Source organism: Amia ocellicauda, chromosome 20 (genome assembly GCF_036373705.1).
Source record: "Amia ocellicauda isolate fAmiCal2 chromosome 20, fAmiCal2.hap1, whole genome shotgun sequence".
In the NCBI taxonomy this organism is placed as follows: domain Eukaryota; kingdom Metazoa; phylum Chordata; class Actinopteri; order Amiiformes; family Amiidae; genus Amia; species Amia ocellicauda.
This window is the reverse complement of record NC_089869.1, coordinates 10,890,251-10,902,122: the sequence shown is the minus strand read 5'-3', so window position 1 is coordinate 10,902,122 and position 11,872 is coordinate 10,890,251. Positions and strand designations below refer to the sequence as shown.

General features: G+C 39.5%; 2 long non-coding RNA genes across 2 annotated transcripts; both read left to right on the top strand.

Annotated features, from left to right (window-relative positions):
- The first annotated feature begins 5,114 nt into the window (after nucleotides 1-5,114).
- Nucleotides 5,115-7,066, top strand: LOC136716122 (uncharacterized). Its single transcript, XR_010805118.1, has 3 exons — nucleotides 5,115-5,331; nucleotides 6,113-6,172; nucleotides 6,653-7,066. It is a non-coding gene; the product is annotated as an uncharacterized LOC136716122 (long non-coding RNA).
- A 1,341-nt stretch (nucleotides 7,067-8,407) lies between these two features.
- LOC136716040 (uncharacterized) lies at nucleotides 8,408-11,773 on the top strand. The gene is made up of 3 exons (XR_010805111.1): nucleotides 8,408-8,621; nucleotides 9,572-9,631; nucleotides 11,348-11,773. It is a non-coding gene; the product is annotated as an uncharacterized LOC136716040 (long non-coding RNA).
- The last annotated feature ends 99 nt before the right edge of the window (nucleotides 11,774-11,872 follow it).

The window sequence follows — 11,872 nt, the reverse complement described above, 5'->3', positions numbered from 1 at the left end:
CACTATGGTCCCATAGCACGAACAAAACAAACTTCACGAATCAATTAAATTAATAATATAAAGTTACATCTCCCTGGTAACTTCTCAGGTGTTGCCTGCTCTGCTGCTTCCAGCTCCTGTCCCCACTGATGACAAAAATAGACTAAATAAAGAGTTAGTCATCACGCCACACCTATATGTACATGTATATATAATGTATGTATGTATGTATGTATGTATGTATGTATATATATATATATATATATATATATATATATATATATATATATATAAAAAAAAACACACACAACACACACACATTCATACATTATACATTGATTATACAACTCATACAGACTGAAAGACATTAGCTGCTCTAACTAAGGTTTTTATGCCTCTTTGCCATTCTTGATATCTAAAGCTTTCCAGGCATGATAGCATACTATAAAATCTTAAGATTTGCTTTGAGAGAAAAGTATTTGACCAATACATACTACCAGTGCTACCATGTGGCTCCAAAACCTGGTTATTAAACACAACAATAATACAGAAACTGCAAACAATACAAAGAAGCATGGGGAGATGCATGCCTGGAAGGTCAAGATGACATAGAGAACCAAATAAATGTATTCCCAACTAAATTAAACCAATTAACACTGGTTTTAGATATGGTACACAAGGCTGTGCACAATTCAAGTCTCTACAACCGGTCCATTAGCCATAGAAGTTCATGAGGTCTTATATAAGGCGCCCAAAAACCAATTCCACAATTGGCCCTGCCATTTCTGGGGCCCCATTTGAGGGGTACACAATTAGAGGATGGATTAAACACTTGAGCAGAAATAACTACAGGAGGAGACCAAGCTTTCAACCATTTTATACTGTAGCCAAATTAATGACACAGCCAAGATGCCGCTGAAACCCTCTGAACACCAAGAACACCTTGTAATCATCTGGAGAAAATGATTAAGACTTTTTTGAAAGGATAAAGTGCTGTGGGGGGGGTCACCTTATAACCTCCTTCTGGAAACAGAACTAATGCTAGGAGCAAATTAACAAAGGGTTTTCAGTGGATGCCTAAAACAGAGGGAATCCAGCGATATATTTTACCGGCAAATATAATCAACCTAAGTAAAACTATTATTTTGTAATCTTGCTGTGCTTAAATTAAAGATGGATTTTCTAATTCCCATCACTGCTTAAAACCTGATAATAATGCAGAATTATGTTGATGCAAGTGTAGTAATGCTTGACCAATACTAATTTCAGTTGCAATAAATCAAAATATTGAAGGCTATAGGAAATTAGAATGCAATGCAGGTTGTGTTGGTATCTAAGACAACAAGATGTTTTTATATAAGCGTTTTATTTTTGTGTTGCTTTGTTTTTGTGATGCGACGCACCTACATGATTTGTTTTCCCCTGCTGCTCGTCGCTGGAATTTGGGTGATCTGTGAAACGTGCGTCACCGAGGAATGGCAGGTGTGCTTCAGAATGCAACCCGGCCCGTTTGTGCGGATACCTGGAATGGGCCTGAGACACCGGCTACTGCTATAGCAGCATCATTTCTGAACAGCATCCTCTCTAGAGCTGCTGATCGCTACCCTAGAAGGCCGAGTTGCACACCTGTTTTGGCAATGTTGCTCTTGTTCCAGGTACAACAAAAAAAAGCACTGGACCAACATCACCTTAACCAATAAACATTATTCAGATCCACAGTGCTGTGACATCACCATACTGAATATTACAATACAAACAAAACCAGCACCTGCCATCAGTAACAGAGTCGCTCATATTAAGAGCATCCCTGTTACAGCGCCTTGACCCTGTTAAGACCCAACAACAGATTTTATTTTTATTACTGATTAATAATACATTCCTGTACATTACATTACATAACCTTTAGGCTGCAGTTTTCTCTTCTTTGGGAAAGGTATTTTGTCCATTTAATGTTTCCACAAAGGACATTTCTGGCAAAATTATCGTTTACTGTGCCGGCTCAGGAAAGTCTTGTGTCGAGAACGCAGCCAGACTGTTAAGAATCACGCTGGCAGTAGAGACACACAGTAATATCTACATTGAACTCAATGCAAACTGGTGGTATTAACAGCTGCTGCCACATATTCATTTCATATAAAGCATACTTCATGTTAATTTCATACAATGCAATAACAAGTCATATGTGGTCAGTTTTAGGATGATTTTAAGCAGAATACAGAATACAAAAACAAATATAAACATTTAAAGTGCTCAATTGTGTTTCTTGTCCTGAACAAACAGCTTTTTCTGCACACACACACACCTCTGCATCAGGGTTGGGGGGGCCAGATGGGTACAGTTTTGGGGTAACATACTTATCCACACAAATACTTATAAAGAAATGAGTTCAACTTGTAAAGGGAGCAATTTAAGGCAATCCATATGTGTCAATACATTTAATGTCAATAAATGTAAGCTAAAATATAGTAATTAGGAGAACAAGATTTCACTTGTTTGTCCAAAGCAACGTATAAGTAATAATTGAATATACTTCACCTTAGACAAGAACGAAAATCCCTTAAGTCCTCACTCCATTTTCCATTCCCCCCAGATAAAACAATGAAAAGTTGACCACAGTATCCCTTATAGAGATCTACTGTATTTTGAGATATTAACAATAGAAATGCATACCTTACATTAAAATATTATCAAAAGTGATGTGCTGTTGCGCAGAGTAAGCACACGTCCGTGTAGCGCATTTTTGCACAAATCTGCGCGGCTCCACCAATGGGATCGGACGACTGTGCAGATCTGCGGGAATCTGCGCAACACAAACGCGACCTAAATTAGGCCGTTTTGCCGCTAATCCCACTGCACGAAGTTTTAAATTGTAATTGTAAATCCGCTACTGCTAGATCATGTTTCCTTGCTATTTCGTTTGTTCCACTTTGTCCTAAAAATTGATGACGAGGGTGGGAGGGTAGGTCGGCCAAACTTCACAGCAGCACTGGAGTAAAAGCGGAGTAGAGTTGGAGTAAAGCGCCGCTCACCTGGACTCTCCGGCGCTCGCCAGTCTTCAGACATCCTCACAGGCTGCTGATTCGCAGTGACTGAGTGTCGACTTTCTCCTGCTTCATCACAGCGTTGCACAATTTGTCCCCACTTTCATGTACAATGTTTTGAAGGGTTTTTAGCCGTGATTTTTGATAATTGAACCGTCATCATGTGCGCACGCCAATATGCGCACAGGCCGGGGGAGGTTTGTTGACGTGCGATTGGATTGGATAATTTCCCGCGGTAACAGAGCAATTATTGGTCACAATTACGAACTCGCTTTTGATTGGACACTTCTTATGTGCTAAAAGTGCGCGGATTGGTCAAAATCTGGAGCTCTCGCATAATGTGTACTGATTGGTTGATTTTGATTTGAATTATGCGATCGAAAACGTGCAGTGTCATATATAGACATGTAAACATAACATTATAATAATGTGTGTGTGCGTGCCTGTATTGCACATTAAAGTTCATTATGAGTGCATTATAACCTATGTATTACATTGTGTTATTACTGTATGCATTTTGATGCATTCTGAATATAAGGTGATTGTTTGTGGTCATGATACTCTGTGACAAATGTAAATAGTAGGGTTTCTGTACAACATCAGACTCCTCTGTGTCAAGTTTGTTTTAAGATGTTGTTGACCATACTTGACAGCACCTTGTTTGCTAAACAAGAGGAAAAAATATATATATTGCAATAACATTTATTATTTCATCATTTTTCTTGATGTTGGATTATTTGTTCATTACTTGTCTTTTGGAAGAGAAATTGAACTGGGATTCAGACTCTCTGTGGGCATTAAAGATCTCTGCACTTTTCAAAAGAGAGGAGTGGAAATCCATATCCACATTCTGAATCTGGCCTTCCTAAAAAAATCCCCCTGTAGTTTAATTGGCTAAATAACTTCTCAATTCTCTTAATCAGGAGTGTGTTGAGCCACTGACATAACTGTACTGGTGGGGGTACATTTTGGTTGTGGATTGAATGAGGCACTTTATAAATGTAAATTATTATATTATTTATGTTTTATTTGTATGCTTAACACACAAAGTGGAACATATACTTTAAGACTTGTATCACGTGTGTTAACTTGACTAAGAAATTGGGCTATCATGTTTTCAAATTTTTAAGACAGCCCAGGTCATTAGAGTTTAAACTGTTTTTTATTCTATCATGCAGGTGAGTAATTGAAATGAGTGCAGGAAATGAAGGCAACCGGATCGCTGTCTAGAGCAACATTCAAGTTTAATTGCCGCATTTGGCAAACTGGTTGTTAAGTGTTGGTAGCTGCCAAGGGTGTGAAGCCTTTGTCCTGTGTTGTTTAGGCCCCTGGCTGTTAATTATGAGATGTTCCCAGTGAAAGATGGGGGTATCTACTCATTCAGCCTCAGTTAATAAAGACACTTTTAATAGCAAGGAATCTAACATGTGACATTTCTATGGATGTTGTCCACTTAGTTATGACATACACATCGAAAAATGTGGGTGTATCTACGCTATTATTTTTATTATGATATTTAATTGTTTTATTGTTGTGAATGGGAAAAAAACTATGTGGTTTCTGGAACAATTCAGGAACTGTCTCGGCTCCTAAAATGTACGTATTGGAGTAGTATACATCTTATATACTATAGCAAACATACATACTCGTAAAACCATGATTTTAGGAACTGTGCCATAAGTTTCTCCATTACTTGTTTGTATCTGAACTTGGATTTTGAACTGAGCTTTTGGAACTTTTATCATTGCCAATTATAGAATATATACCTGACCTGTGATGGCATTTAAACCATCAGCTTAGCATTTTGGATTTTGGATTGATTAGTGCACTTTGTAATGCTTTTTAATGTTTCACCCTGCACAAGGGCATCACCTAATAAATAAATAATAATTTCTTGGGTCAAATAATCTCTTTAATAATCCACTTAATAATTCAACCCATAAACCAGAGAAACCAGCCTTGCAGGTAACAGAGAGAGAGAGAGGGGAAAAAAGTGGAGAGAGAGAGAGCGAGAGAGAAAGAGAAAGAGAGTGGGGAGTGAGAGATAACTCTTTCCATGAGGGTGTTGGCCTCACAACACCCAACCCCAGCTGGGACAATGCCCCCCAATCTTGCCCCCAGGACACACAGCAGCTGTATAAGACTCCATGCACACCTCCACATAACATCAATCCTGCCACCAGTAAAGGAATACAGACTTTCCTGAAGACACAGACGTTCCACGGGACTCCCTCACAAACAGACGGCACCATGGATAAGATGGGAACTGCGTTCGTTAAGACCAAGGCAAATGAAGTGATTGAGCAGGCTGGTGAGTACTTTAGATAAACTGCAGCTGAAATTACATGCAGAAAAGAAAAGAAAAAGAAAATATGCAGCTTTAAAATATATATTCCTGTCCTGCTTTGTCAGCAAGGCAGGGGACTGGTGTGAGCGAATGAGGACTGTAAATAGCATTGAACTGTTAGGATCTGTAGTTACTTTTGGTCATTGTTCTCAGGGTTTAAGATACTCCTCTGCTTTATTTACAAAATAAATCTCTAAAAAGGTGCATTAGTGCAAACAATAAATAGAATATTTAATTATTTTAGGCTTTGAATGGCAGTAATGAACTACTAATGTACTTTTAACTCAGGTTTATTTAAAAAATATATTAGTGTGACTGTCTGTAAACAGGTCAGTGGACTAAAATACTTTTTTTTTTTTGTACATAATATTTTGGTTCTGCATTTTTTAAATTGTTATGCACCCAATATATTTAGACTTGATATAGTTCCTAGTTCAATAATAATGCAATTTGTTAAATGTGGGTTTCCTTGGAAATAGGCAACCTATACAAATATCAGGTACTGAGTTATAATAAGGAGATAATGAACATGCTTGCTTGATATTTCGTGCATGGTTTCCTTCTTTTGTTTCTGGTAACCTTTTTGTTTAGATACACAAAACTCTCATTGTCTTATTTGCTATTCAGTTGTGATGAGCTCACTGTAATTTCTGTTTGTATTGGGGGAACTGGGGCTGTGTTTATGTGTGAACTATTTAAATACATGCTTCTGCGACACACTGCTTTTTCCCTGTGTGTTTTGCAGCTGGAACGGCCAAACAGAAAGTGAGCACGCTTATCGGAGGCAATAAGGATAAGGGGAAAGGTAACTCACCTCTCTGTGCTTCTCTCACACTCAGCTCATGTTTGCATTGGAGACGTCAGGCACAGCCTGTCAGAGAGAAGCCCGTTCAAATGATCGTTTGATTTTTCCACTCATTCCCCATTGTTCTGACGGCTATAAAATTAAGATTGCATTTCCTACCAATCGAAGCAGAAACCTTTTTTTAAGCCAAACAAAAACCTAGTGCTGAATCTGTATAGTAAACTAACTCTACTACAATGTTTGTACCTATTCAGAACAGGGTATTATTTTAGGAGGTGGGGGGGAAGCACCCAATCTTTTCTGACCAGAATGCATATGAAAACAAACCTGAACAACATATATAACCGGTCCACCATAGACTGTGGATTAATTTGCACAACCAGTGACTCTGTCGAGATGTTTGACCAGCCGTTCCTCAGCTGCAGTGAAGAGAATGGAGTAGCACACTTGGCTCATACATGTCTTCCTTTGTCCCTCCAGACGCTGCTAAACAGCCTGAACCTGCTGGGAAGAAGGCGGAGAATGCCATGGGCAAGGCCCTCGACTTTGGCAAGAACCTGTTGGGTTAAGGATCCCCTCTCCTGACTAGATGGACCTCCTTGTAGATGCAGACTCTCATGCCCCTCCTCACCACCACCCCCCGCTCCCCCTGGCCACCCCGACTCTGAAAGCACCTTAGTAGTCCAGTATTTCCCCTGGAAGATCTTTCATATTCCCTATACTCTGCAGGCAAACAAACTGCAATCCCACAGTGTTTCTAAGCCCTTTGAGGTGACTTAACCAATCTGCCCTTCAGGGACATGCTTTGGACTTGAATTCATAAGCAGATTGAGAGTGAAAACCATTGCCTGTAATCTGTTTTGAAATAAAGTTTAAATAAATAAATATACATGATACAGTCTTTGCCTGTTTGTTGCCTTAGATCAGGGCCTATCACATATGGTTGTCACATGGTCCCTTAACTCAGCGGTTCCCAATCCTGGCCCTGGGGACCCAGTGTCCTGCTGGGTTTTGTCTCACCCTCAATTAACTAAAACTTTAATTGAATTAATAATTTGCTTTGTTTGACTTTGATTAATATTTAAATTACTAAAAGTTGGAGAATTTGAGTACCTAATATATTTTTTAATTCAATCTGACGTCTCCAGTGGTTTACAATTCTTAATAAGCTCTGATTAGGCCAATTATTAGTTCAATTAAGGAACTGAAATGCCAAAAACCAGCAGGACATTGGGTCCCCAAGACCAGGATTGGGAAGCACTGCCTTAATTGTTTTCCCAGAATGCATTGCCATTTGAGAACTAGTGTGCAGTCCCTTCAAAGGACACACAAAAGATGTGGTATACTGCTGAAATGACATGTCCTGCATGGTTCTGATAAAATATTTAAAGGGTACACATGACAGAGATTACAAACTGCTACCTGGATAAGGGCATCTGATAATAAATCATCAAAATATTTTCAGGTCAATTAATCAATTAATGTAATCCCATTTAATAATCCACTTTAATATCAATATACAGGTACTTGTGGGGTGTTCTACACATACAATACAATGACATTTATTCTGCTCATGTGCATTTTCTGAAGGACATGACAAGATTTCCATACTTTATTTATCCATTTGAAACCCAGCTTTATTATTATTATTATTATTATTATTATTATTATTATTATTATTATTATTATTATTTCTTGGTAGACGCCCTTATCCAGGGCAATTTACAACATAAGTGCAATACAAGCTTTAATACTTGCATGCATCACACTGGTTTCTTAAGAGTCATATAAGATAGTGAAGCAGTGTTTGTCAAAAATGGAAACACTTGTTTTGTAACATGAGATGATTATCACATGATCAAAAACAGGCATAACAGCAGGGTAGAAGAGTTGATGTCCTACCTTTTAATATAGCAGAGATACACTGTTTAATGGACAATATGAATTAAAGTAAACACATTGCTGACATACATTGTTTCAGCCAAAGGGTGTAAAGACTGCTCTGCAGCATTATGCATATAAAATATATTCTTAGTTTTAGTAGCCTAGTGTGCAGATTCAATGTTTAAACACGATAAACCAGACATGCAGGTATGACAGAAACAGAGAGATAGAGAGGAGGGAGAGAGATAGAGAGGAGGGAGAGAGAGAGAGAGAGAAAAACAGCAACAACAGAGTGCACTCTCTTTCCATGAGGGTTTGCCTGCCTCACCACACCCAACCCCAGGTGGGACAACGCCCTTGTCCCCCAGGACACACAGCAGCTGAATAAAACTCCATGCACACCTCGACATAACAACAACCCAGCCACCAGCAACCCAGTTACAGATTTACCTGAAGACACAGGCTTTTCACAGGACTCCCTCGCACTCAGACACAGACGGCACCATGGATAAGATGGGATCTGCTTTTATTCAGACCAAGGCAAATGAAGTGATTGAGCAGGCTGGTGAGTACTTTAGATAAACTGCAGCTGAAATTACATGCAGAAAAGAAAAGAAAAAGAAAAGATGCTGCTTTGAAAATATGTTGTTGTCCTGCTTTCTAAGCAAGGCAGGGGACTGGTGTGAGCGAATGAGGACTGTAAATATCATTGAACTGTTAGGATCTGTAGTCACTTTTGGTCATTGTTCTCAGGGTTCAAGATACTCCTCTGCTTTATTTAAATTAGACTGTTTTGCACAAAAGAAATCTCTAAAAAGGTCCATTAGTGCAAACAATAAATAGAATATTTAATTATTTTAGGCTTTGAATGGCAGTAATGAACTACTAACGTACTTTTCACTCAGGTTTATTTAAAAAATATATTAGTGTGACTGTCTGTAAACAGGTCAGTGGACTAAAATACTTTTTTTTTTTGTACATAATATTTTGGTTCTGCATTTTTTAAATTATTATGCACCCAATATATTTAGACTTTATATAGTTCCTAGTTCTGTTGGGATCTGTAGTAAAGTTTTTTCACTGCGGTCATGGTTTTCTCCTCTGAAATGTTCAAGATAATCCAGGAAAAATAACTACTATATATAAATGATACATTTTACAGTTCTGGAAATAATATTTTGGTTAGTTTTATTTTATTTTTGAGTTATATTAAGGCTTGTGCGTACATTTCGTGTGCATGTGAATGTCTGTTTTGTTGCTCGTATAAACACAGTCCTCCAATATCAACAAATGACTGACATTCTAATGGTGTTTTATGTTTGAATGCAGGGTCATTCATTACAGGATTAAACATGTAAAGAAAAAACGTATTTGCCATCATGGGGATATTGTCTCCAGTTGTGATTAATCCATGTTTATTCAGTTTGTATTGGGGGAACTGGGGCTGTGTTTATGTGTGAACTATTTAAATACATGCTTCTGTGACACACTGCTTTTTCCCTGTGTGTCTTGCAGCTGGAACGGCCAAACAGAAAGTGAGCACGCTTATTGGAGGCAATAAGGATAAGGCGCAAGGTAACTCACCTCTCTGCGTTTCTCTCACACTCCGCTCACGTTTTGCATTGGAGACGTCATACACAGTCTGTCAGAAAGAAGCCCATTATAAATGTGTTCAAATGATCGATTTATGATTCCACTCATTCCCCATTGCTCTGACTGCTATAAAATTAAGATTGCATTTCCTCCCAATCAAAGCAGAAACCTTTTTTTTAAGCCAAACAAAAACCTAGTGCTGAATCTGTATAGTAAACTAACTCTACTACAATGTTTGTACCTATTCAGAACAGGGTATTATTTTAGGAGGTGGGGGGGAAGCACCCAATCTTTTCTGACCAGAATGCATATGAAAACAAACCTGAACAACATACACTCACCTAAAGGATTATTAGGAACACCTATTCAATTTCTCATTCATGCAATTATCTAACCTACCAATCACATGTCAGTTGCTTCAATGCATTTAGGGGTGTTGTCCTGGTCAAGACAATCTCCTGAACTCCAAACTGAATGTCTGAATGGGAAAGAAAGGTGATTTAAGCAATTTTGAGCGTGGCATGGTTGTTGGTGCCAGACGGGCCGGTCTGAGTATTTCACAATCTGCTCAGTTACTGGGATTTTCACACACAACCATTTCTAGGGTTTACAAAGAATGGTGTGAAAAGGGAAAAACATCCAGAATGCGGCAGTCCTGTGGGCGAAAATGCCTTGTTGATGCTAGAGGTCAGAGGAGAATGGGCCGACTGATTCAAGCTGATAGCAGAGCAACTTTGACTGAAATAACCACTCGTTACAACCGAGGTATGCAGCAAAGCATTTGTGAAGCCACAACACGTACAACCTTGAGGCGGATGGGCTACAACAGCAGAAGAGCCCACCGGGTACCACTCATCTCCACTACAAATAGGAAAAAGAGGCTACAATTTGCACAAGCTCACCAAAATTGGACAGTTGAAGACTGGAAAAATGTTGCCTGCTCTGATGAGTCTCGATTTCTGTTGAGACATTCAGATGGTAGAGTCAGAATTTGGCGTAAACAGAATGAGAACATGGATCCATCATGCCTTGTTACCACTGTGCAGGCTGGTGGTGGTGGTGTAATGGTGTGGGGGATGTTTTCTTGGCACACTTTAGGCCCCTTAGTGCCAATTGGGCATCGTTTAAATGCCACGGCCTACCTGAGCATTGTTTCTGACCATGTCCATCCCTTTATGACCACCATGTACCCATCCTCTGATGGCTACTTCCAGCAGGATAATGCACTATGTCACAAAGGTCGAATCATTTCAAATTGGTTTCTTGAACATGACAATGAGTTCACTGTACTAAACTGGCCCCCACAGTCACCAGATCTCAACCCAATAGAGCATCTTTGGGATGTGGTGGAACGGGAGCTTCGTGCCCTGGATGTGCATCCCACAAATCTCCATCAACTGCAAGATGCTATCCTATCAATATGGGCCAACATTTCTAAAGAATGCTTTCAGCACCTTGTTGAATCAATACCACGTAGAATTAAGGCAGTTCTGAAGGCGAAAGGGAGTCAAACACAGTATTAGCATGGTGTTCCTAATAATCCTTTAGGTGAGTGTATATAACCGGTCCACCATAGACTGTGGATTAATTTGCACAACCAGTGACTCTGTCGAGATGTTTGACCAGCCGTTCCTCAGCTGCAGTGAAGAGAATGGAGTAGCACACTTGGCTCATACATGTCTTCCTTTGTCCCTCCAGACGCTGCTAAACAGCCTGAACCTGCTGGGAAGAAGGCGGAGAATGCCATGGGCAAGGCCCTCGATTTTGGCAAGAACCTGTTGGGTTAAGGATCCCCTCTCCTGACTAGATGGACCTCCTTGTAGATGCAGACTCTCATGCCCCTCCTCACCACCACCCCCCGCTCCCCCTGGCCACCCCGACTCTGAAAGCACCTTAGTAGTCCAGTATTTCCCCTGGAAGATCTTTCATATTCCCTATACTCTGCAGGCAAACAAACTGCAATCCCACGGTGTTTCTAAGCCCTTTGAGGCAACTTAACCAATCTGCACTTCAGGGACATGCTTTGGACTTGAATTCATAAGCAGATTGAGAGTGAAGACCATTGCCTGTAAATCAGTTTTGAAATAAAATATCTATAAATAAATAAATATGCCCGAGACTGTTTTTGCCTGTGTGTTGCCTTTGATCTGGTTCTAACACAGAAGGAGGCCATATGAACCCAGATTTGATGTCCCATAATGCATTGCCATTTGAGACCATGGG